The sequence below is a fragment of the Nannospalax galili genome, unplaced genomic scaffold, assembly GCF_000622305.1.
Source record: "Nannospalax galili isolate Female #2095 unplaced genomic scaffold, S.galili_v1.0 scaffold257, whole genome shotgun sequence".
Lineage (NCBI taxonomy): Eukaryota > Metazoa > Chordata > Mammalia > Rodentia > Spalacidae > Nannospalax > Nannospalax galili.
Genome location: NW_008340854.1, coordinates 1,849,128 through 1,859,051, shown reverse-complemented (window position 1 = coordinate 1,859,051; position 9,924 = coordinate 1,849,128). Strand labels below are relative to the sequence as shown.

The 9,924-nt window shown below is 37.6% G+C and overlaps 1 pseudogene; it reads left to right on the top strand.

The window, feature by feature from the left end:
- Positions 1 to 7,889: 7,889 nt before the first annotated feature.
- Positions 7,890 to 9,924, top strand: part of LOC115070829 — a 5,538-nt pseudogene continuing 3,503 nt past the window's right edge.

Below are 9,924 nucleotides of genomic sequence, written 5' to 3'. Positions count from 1 at the left end.
TCATCAAACTCTGCTTGTAACAAACCAAGAGCATCCCTTATTCACAACTCCAAACTCTTCCAAATTCCTCTTGTGGACCTGTTTCAAAGGGTTACAATTTACATGGCTACATAGTCACAGGAAAAAATCCACTTCTTGGTTCAAATTTTCTGCATAAGTTACTTTTCTTATTGCTGAGACTAAATACCTGACAAAAAACAGCCTAATAAAGAAATGTTTTTTTTTTCTCATAGTTTAGGAGGTTATGGTCCATCATGGCAGAATTCTTAGGGCTGTGTGGCTAAGACTCTTCAGATACTGATATATCAGGAAACAGAATGAGAAAAATATTGGGGCCAAACTGCCTTCCTTCTTTTCTCCTTTTTATTCAGTCTAGGACCACAGCTCATGGGATAGCATCACCCTCATCAAGGGTAAATGTTCCTTCCTCAGTTCCTACCTCTCACAGGAATTGGAAACTCCCTGAAAACCCCTCACAGTCATCCCCAGAAATGTGTTTCCTAGGTGATTCCAAATTCAGTCAAATTGACCATAAGATGAACTGATATATAAGAATAATAATTAGGGGCTGGAGAGATGGCTCACTGGTTAAGAACACTGGCTGTTCTTGCAGAACACCTGGGTTCAAATCCCAGCATCCACATGGCAGCTAATAACTGTCTGTAACTCCAGTTCCAAGAGATCTGATGGCCTCTTTTCTCTCCACGGGCATTGCATGACATGGGTACACTTACCTACATCCAGGCATAACACTCATACACATAAAATAAAAATAATAAATAAAATACTTTAAAAAAGATTAATAATTAAAGAAGTCATGAAATTGAGAGGGAATGTGTGTGTGTGTGGGACATGGGAAGAGCTGGAGGAGGAATGGGAAGGATGGAAATTATGTAAATATAATACACTTATATTAATTCTCCCAAAATTGTAAAAAACAGATAAAGAATAAACAGATTAACCATCACAGCAATTCTTGAAAAATGTGGCAATGGAGGTGAAGTAAACCCCCCAGAAAAACCATGTGGGATGTTGTGTTAATTTTTCAGAGACACATAGGTCTCACATCTGCCCCCAAACTTGGGCAGCACCAATAATATAAAGAATGATTCATTTTCTGTTCATCTTGACAAGTAAAATGTATTTATAAAGGTTACTTACTCAGCAGTGGATAACTAAAAGTAGCTGCATTTTTCCTGAAGTTGCTGCTTCCTGCCCCAATTTTATATGACTATAAGCATACAGCAGAATTGATGAAAACTTGGGTTTAGATTACTACCTAGTGTGAAAGTGTTAGTGGTGACTATAGGCTTTGTAAACACAAGGCACAGACAAAATCAGACTCTGGGAAGGTAATGTCTGTGGGCACTCTCTCCCTGGCCTCATTAGAGATTCTGCTGGTCTCATCCTGCTGTTCAAGTTTGAGAAAGACAACTTGTTTTGCTGTAGACTAGCATGTAAATAGTCATCTGTTGTAAGATGGAGTTATTATAGGTAGGATTTGGAGGATCAGACTTAAAACATGTAGCAATGCATATGCCAATTGAATATTTAGTCTTCCTTAACAAAAGCATGAAATTGAATCTGTTAAAAAGTCATATGATTTATGTTTGAAGGACTCCATCTTCTTGATCCAAGTATGCCTTTGTCACTGTTCCCTTTAAAATCCAAATTCCCTTAAAACACACAGAGTAACTAAGTAGACTGAGTATTTTCATGCCAACAATAGTATTAGTACGCAACTCATGAAGGGGTCTAGAGAAAAGGGATTACAATTAGCCCTAGACAGAGATGTAATTTGATCTGCAAGGTTGTGAAAGAAAATGACATTTTGGAAAATGGCAGGTTTAGAGGCCCATTGGTGCTTGAGAAGATTTTGTAGTCTGAATCTTTGGCTGAGAGACAAGAAAGATTTAAAATGAAGGAAAGAGAGAAATATAATGATATTGTGGGATGGATGTGTATTTTGTCAAAATATGCTAAATGAATCAAAGAAAACTTGTTTTGACTAGTTAAATAAACAATTAAGTAAACCAATATTAGCATGTGCAAATATAGAATAACTTTAGAGAGCTGCTGCTGATATTTTAAGGGTTAGTGCACAGGCAGTCAGAAGATTGTGGAGGACAGTCAAAGGCCAGGTAGTCAATTGCATCATTTTTTTTTTAAATGCAGTCGGATCTTTTATTTTTATTTAATTTCACAAACATTTATTAAGCATTTACAATTAGCTAAATCTGTGCCATTTACTGTGTATACCCAAGAGAAAATAAAAGGAAGAAAAGGATAAAATACAGAAAGATAAAAGGAAGAAGGAACAAAGGGAGGAGTGAAAAAGAAGAAAATGAATTGGTTCCTCTCCTCGGAGGCCATGTTTTCTCATGACTTTTCCTGATATGACACTATCACGGGTTCAATAATAAAGTGTGAATGAGTCTACTGTAACCCAATATAATGTGTGTGAATATTGTAGATCACTTTAGATGTATGATCCAACAATCACACTTTTCTCCCAGTTGTGTGTGTGAGACCTTAAAAGAGCTGAGTGATTGCTTTAATCAACTATTTCATCTTATGTGAAGAGGACTAGGCATGTGACTATTATTCTCAAATATACTCTCACAGTTACAGCTCTGGCTTATGTGGTTTTTACCCTGACCAGTTGTCTGCAGAATGGTTCTTCCACATGACTAAATCTGGCCAGATTGATATGAAAGAAACTTGAACAATACTCATAATTTGTATGTGTTGCTCATATGAGTGTGCCTGGGACAGAAGCATGCTTTAAGTTAAAGGTAAAAGTTACATGATGATGGTGAACCAAGGTGTCTGGAGACCTTGTGTAGGTACTTTTCTCTTTGGTAATTGAAACCTGAAACTGAGAGCTGAGACAAAAGTCTTTATCTATTCCACATTCTAAGCTGAAAGAGCCTATCAACTGTTCTGCAAGCTACTTCTCTGCAGGATTGGCTAAGAAGGGCCTTTTCACCAGAGGTGCCTGCCACCCCACGTGATCACACCTTTTCTTGTTTCATGAAAAAGAAAGGCAGATGGAAAGTGAGTTCCTTGTGCCTCTTCCTTGTGGTTTATTCTTCATGAAGAACTGTTGTTTCCTATATTCTCCTTTCAAGGGAGTTGAAGGACACTCAACTAATTGCTTTTGTTCTAAACAAAGGGGAGCGGCAAAGAGAATCGCTCATAATGTTCTGGCATGACTATCAGAGGGGAAATGATGACTTTGCTGTAGGATTTTTTTTTTTTTATGGATAGCCAAGCTGTCTAATCTGCTTGGATCACAATGAATCATCAAAGAACACTGAGAAGAGTTGGCATGGTGGTTCTGCCTCTCAAGTTTTAGGGGTCTAGCTCTATGGGGAATGAAGTTATCTATGCCATTAAGATCCAAACAGGAGGACTAAGTATAAAATACTGAATTGCAAGATTGCTAAGAACTTCTACTGTGAGAGCCAGCGGTCATGTATTACTAGTTGGTGCAAGCACTTGGGAATACTTAAAGCAAGAGAGGAATAAGCTTGAAATTGCATATCAAAATGTCTGTGTTCCTTCTTTCTCCTTCCCATGTTGGTATCAAAGATAACTTAAAGTGGCAAGGGCAAAGGGTAGCCTTCTAACCTGTTAAGTGCTTAAAGAGTTTTATCTGACTATGTGATTGAATCTTTTAAATGGGTGGAATAAAATATTATAAACAAATATAGAACTATTTAACTAGTATATGTTCAGAGTAAAAAAAGATTAAGATTAATATACCATAATGAAATGTCCTCTGCCTAGAAGAAAACAAAAACCTTTACAGCATAATTGATAATTATTATGGTGAAAATAAAATTGTTTTACATGATGCCTCATGATTTGAGATTGCTGATGTCAGGAGTCGCAGCTTTGCTTAGTGAGCACAGTGGGAGGTGGATAGCCCCAGCAGCTGGAAATGCTTGGAAACTTTCATCCTTAGCTGTGAGCTTTAATGATTAACAATGGAAAAATATGATATATTTCACCAAGGAATACACACCAGCTTGCTATAATAAAAATATATTAGATTAAGACATGAAAAACAAACATCTTTTTTTCGTAGAAACTTTTTGAAAGTTTTCATTTGCTTCCCTGATTAAGGAAAAGATGCTGTGAATAAAAATTATTCTAAAGTATGTATGTTTCTCTTCCTGTTATTGTGATAAAATGCCCTGACAAAAGCTCCTTAAAAAAGGTTTCATTTTAGTGCACAGTTGTAGGTTTCAGTCCGTTGGTGTAGGGGGGTGAGGGGTTGAGGCATCAGAATCTTGAAGCAGTTGCTCACATTCCATTCCATCCATAGTCAGAAGACAGTGATGCATGCATGTGGCTGCTAGGTTCCCATTCTCCCATTACACAGTCCAGGATCTCTATTCAGAGATTGGTCCTGCTCACACTTAAGAGGAGTGTTTCCACATCTATTAATATAATCAAGATAATCCCACCAGACATGTCCAAAGGCTAACTGAGATAACCCTTCAGAGCTGTGCCTAGGGAGCTCTTCCCCTAGGTGATTGTAGCTTCTGTCAAGTTAGCAATTAATACTCACCATCACAATGTGTCATTGAAAGAATGAGCCAACAAGAAGATAAAAAGACATAAAAACCGGGGAAAAAAAAGGCAAATGATCATAAATCACAGAGGATCTCCTCCCTCAAATCTAAGTAGGTTGTTAGACTAGAACTTGGAAGGGTTCCTGAGTACCAATTGATGTACAAAACACTATGATTTCCTATATCAGAAGTATACTATTACAAAATGATGCCAATTATATAGCTTTGGAAATATTCCAAATCTGAATTTCTCCCTTTATCTTCTAAAATGTTAAGGTTAAAAAAGGAAATATATCTTTATGTAAAATATATCTTTAACACAAAGAGCAGAAACATTTCTAATTCACATATTCGCACAGAGAGCAGTACAAAATGACAGCATTTGTCAGTGAGAGAGCAAACGTCTAAAATTAGAAGTCACTTCTGGCTTTCAGGTTAGAACAGAGTTATATAATGACTACAGAAAAAAAGAGGAGGGAGATAGGGCTCTAGTAAGGGTTCCACACAGATTAAGTAACTTTCGAGCAAGTTTACTCTCAGACTGGAAATACTGACAGTCAATCTGAGCCTCAATATAGCACAATACCAGATATCCAGGATCTGTAACGAAGAACTTGGTGTGTGAACCAGAGATCATCAACCCGTAAAGTCATCACTTTGGGATACCAGAAGGAAATTTAGGACAGACGTTTCCTTTGAAGTGTGATTGCTAAAGGAAAATCAGGAAGCAAGTAAGATATAAAAATGAAATGCTTTGAATAAAAATGATTACGGTGAATAATAGAACATACTGATTATCTCCAAAAGGTAGGTCGATTAAATGCACTCAAATTTAATAAACCTACAAAAGCCTTCAGCTCAAGATCTTCCTATGGAGAAACACCTGTTATTTATGGTTCTGGAAAATCCAAAACATTTCAAAATGAATAGAAACTGTCAGGCAACACCCACAGCAAGCTAATTCAAGAAGGAAATTCGTTTGAAATCAAAAGTTTTTCACATGGTAAAAACATTTCTCACCTCCCACATAACAGGAAACAACAAAGTAACAGAAGACTGTTGACATACATCTCAACATTCAGTAAGCATCATAAAACCAAATACACTTTATACACAAAAGAGCACTTTGAGTCAAAAATTCAGAAACAAACAGAATGGACATCATCATCATCATCATCATCATCAACAACAACAATAACAAAATGACAGAAAAGGGGAAGGAAAAAGATGTGAGACAGCTAATTAAATAAGCTGTGGGAGAAAGTTAACAAAAGATCATTTTGGGGGCTGGAGTGATGACTAAGTGGTTAAGAGCTCTGGCTGCTCTTGCAGAAGACCCAGGTTTCGATCTAAGAACCTACATTGCAACTAATTGTTCTTAACTCTAGTTCCAGGGTATCTGATGACCTCTTCTGTCCTCCGTGGGCATTGCATGACAGGGATGTACTTACATACATGCAGGCATAAAACCGACACACTTGAAATTAAAATAAAAGAATATTTTTAAAATGTAAAAAAAAAGGAAAGACAATTTTAAATGATCTTAGACGTGAAGACAAAATTACAACTTAAGAGAGACTAACCACGTGGTCTGAAAATATGATGAAGAGAGACTGAAATAGCCAGGACCAGGAAGAGCAAATAAAAAAGTAAACACATGAGAAAGCGGTAAATACAGAAGAGAAAGAAAACCAACATGCATGTAATTATTTTTGAACATTTGTTTATTTACTTATTTTAAAACTTTTATTTATTTTTATTTATGTGTCTGAATGTATGTATGGATGTATGGAAGTGCAATTGTGTTGTCTGGGAGCATCTGCGGAGGACAGAAGAAGGCATCAGATCCTCTGGAACTGAAGATACAGATGGTTATGAGTCATCATGTGGGTGCTGGGAGCTGAACCTGGGTCCTCTGCAAGAGCAGTCAGTCAGTGCTCTTAACCAAGGAGCCATTACTCCAGCTTAGTTTTTTTTTTTTTTGAGACAGGTTCTCACCACGTAGCTCCAGCTGGCCTGGAACCCTCTATGTTGACCATCTCCGGCTGGCCTCAGTCTCAAGGCTATCTATCTACCTCTGCCTCCTGGGCGCTGGGATTAAAGATGTGTACCACCATACCCAACTGATTCCTTTATTTTTAACTTATGCTTATGAGTGTTTTGCATGCATGTATGCAAGTACACTTGTTTGTGAAATGCCCACAAAGACTAGGAGAGGGCCTTCAACCCCCTGGAACTGTAGTTTTAGGCTTTTATTAGATATGACTGTTGGGAAACAAAACTGGGTTCTCTGAAAGAGCAGCCACTCCACTTAACTGCTGAGTCATCTCTCCAGCCCCTAATTGTAATTTTTAAAAAGAAACACTGCATTGGGGTAGGAAATGGAAGGGCAGGGCAGAAGAGGGAGTATGAAGAGTGTTCCAATTTGCCTTCAATTCCATGACAAAACACTCTGACCAATACCAACTTGGGGAGAAAAGGGTTTATTTGGCTTATAGCTCCCTGGTCACAGTTCATTGTAGAGGGAGCCCAAGGTAGGAACTCAGGGCAGGAACATGGAGGCAGGAGCTGGAGCACAGACCATGGAGGAATACTGCTTACTGACTTGCTCCCCTGGCCCCCATACCATAGGCCCATCTGCCCAGGGGCGGTATTGCCCACAGTGGGCTGAGCCCTCCCACAACACTCAATAATGAAGAAGATGCCCCATAGACAGGGTCACAGCCTAGTCCAATGGAGGCAACTCACCACTGAGGCTCCGTCTACCCAGTTGTGTCAAGTTGACAACTAAAGCTACCCAGCACAGAGAGGGATAAGTAACACTAAAGGCCTTTAGAAAAAGCCATATGGAAACTTACCACTATAGAAGCTTCTTAAAGTATATGCATTAACACTATAAAAAGAGATTAAAAGGAGTTACCTTATAACAAGGGGACATTGCTCATAATAGACACCATAGGGTATCAAAATAAAAGCCCAATGCCAGGGATGGACTCTTGACAAGGGGTACCCTACACCCTCAAACAATTCTGGCAATTGTCCCTGCTCTTGGTTAATCACCAAAACTCTGGTGGTAAGGCCCTATTGGTGAAGACACTACATACATAAACTGTAGAACAAACACAGAAAAGACATGCTGTTACTGACTTCAAAGCTTCATCTCTACTGGACAGCTTTCATAGTGCTGGTAGGTACTATGCATGCTGCCTGAAGAGAAAAGTAATCATGAACCTTATCCAGCTGTGAATTCTGCCTACTTCAGCAACAGCTGACCTAGAAAGATATGTCCTCTGGTGCAAGAGTGGCATGAACGTTCTAGGAGTAATCAGTGACTTTATAACTGGAGTCAAGGTATACTTCATAGAGACCATGCCTGACATTGATATCAGGCCTAGGAACCTATGGCTAGATGGGTCATAGACCATAGAGGAGAGACTAATGTTATTATTCTATTTAATAGATATAGTATTAAGTGTACTCCTTATGACTTATCATTATACTCATAGATTAATGCATTTCTCAACTCTCACCAGAGAAGCTTCTTCATGCAGCAGATGGTGATTAACACAGAGACCCACAACTTGTCAACATGCAGAAAATAAGAGACTGCAAAATGCTTATCCCTGATTAGGACACCTACATTATACTTCTGACTCCAAAGGCTCAGGGATCAATGTGGAAGAGGGGACAGAAAGATTCCAGAGGGGGTGGATGAACACAGAGAAACAGAGTTTTTCTGACAGCTTGGAAGGCACATATATGAATTCACAATAATGGTGAAAACATGCAGAAGTCCCACATAAGCTTGAGTCACATCAAAGCCCAGCATGGACATGGGGAATTGGGTAAAAAACTCCAACCTGACCTGAGGAACTATAGGCAACTGATGGCTGTTGGGAGGGGTAGAGTCAGTCTTGTTTAAGGGTGAGACTCTTGGTAGGTTGATCAGGTTCCAGATGATGAACTCACATCAAAGGGCATTTGGGAACACAAGTTTGACTCTATAGGCATATCCATCTATCTATCTATCTATCTATCTATCTATCTATCTATCTATCTATCTATCATCTATCATCATCTATCTATTGATCTATCTATCTATCATCTATCTATCTATATGTTTATGGGAGTATTCAACCACTTTCTACTTGGATTTAAGGTCCACTTCATAGATGGAGTCCATGCCTAACAGTGATATTGGGTGTAGGAATCTATGGCTATCCAAGTCATATATACATTCTTCTATAAAAATTATAGAAGTGTAAAAATGTATTTATATATTGAAAAAGTCTATTGTGGACATGAAAAATTGTCATCTCTGAGATATATTTTAGTTAAACAAAGTTAAATAGTGGAGGCAGGTCAACTGACCAGAATTAAATAGTAGAGGCAGGTAAACTGACCAAAATTTACAAAAGTAAGACCTTTTTTTTTTTTTTGCTGACATCACAGCAAAAAACAAGGCAATCAAGGCATTCACAGGTCTCACGGAAAGCAAAGGCAATGTAATAATTTTGTAAACACTCAAGCAATTCTTTGAGAATCAAAGCTGTAAAACATAATTTTAAGTTGGAAAGGTTTAGGAATGCTGAACTTAGAAACTCTCCTGTGGCATCAACAGAGAAGTGTGAGTCATTAGTACAGGAGAGAACTGGAGATGACTTTGCAAAAGGAATGAGGCTGAGTGTTTAAAATACTTTGTATTGAATGAAGACTGAACAGAGAAAAGAATGTTGTATCAATATTACAATAAAATAAAAATAACACAACTAAAAAGAGTGAGACTGAAAGATAAAATAGAAAGTGGGATTGCCACATAGGAAACAAGAGGAATTAAAACCGGAGTACAATTAAACAATGGAGAAGAGGCTAGGGAACCATTATAATACTCTTACAAGAATACTTAGAAATATAAAAATGTTATAAAATATACTATAAATTCATATGACAATGAAGATAAAGTTACAACTTATTTAAGAAAGACTAACTTACCCCAAAGGAAGCTAGACCTTTATTTTTTTTACTAATAAATCTATAATTCCTTGAAGATATTGACCAGAGAATTTTAAGTGTAAACCACTGAAGATCTTCAAAACTTGAATATCAAAGCAAATGGGTATACTTTGTACAAAGGATATGCATCAATATAAGCATAACATTCAAACTACAAAAGTATGCCTAGGCACAATTGTTTTTACAGTGCATGCATTGCTTGGGACATATCTATTTAATTTAGGCAGGAATTAGTTTTGTAGACTACTCTGTTAGTGGGATGAATAGTTATTACATATACTAATCAACCTGTAAAGACAGAAAAGGAGGGTGAATTTTATATATATAA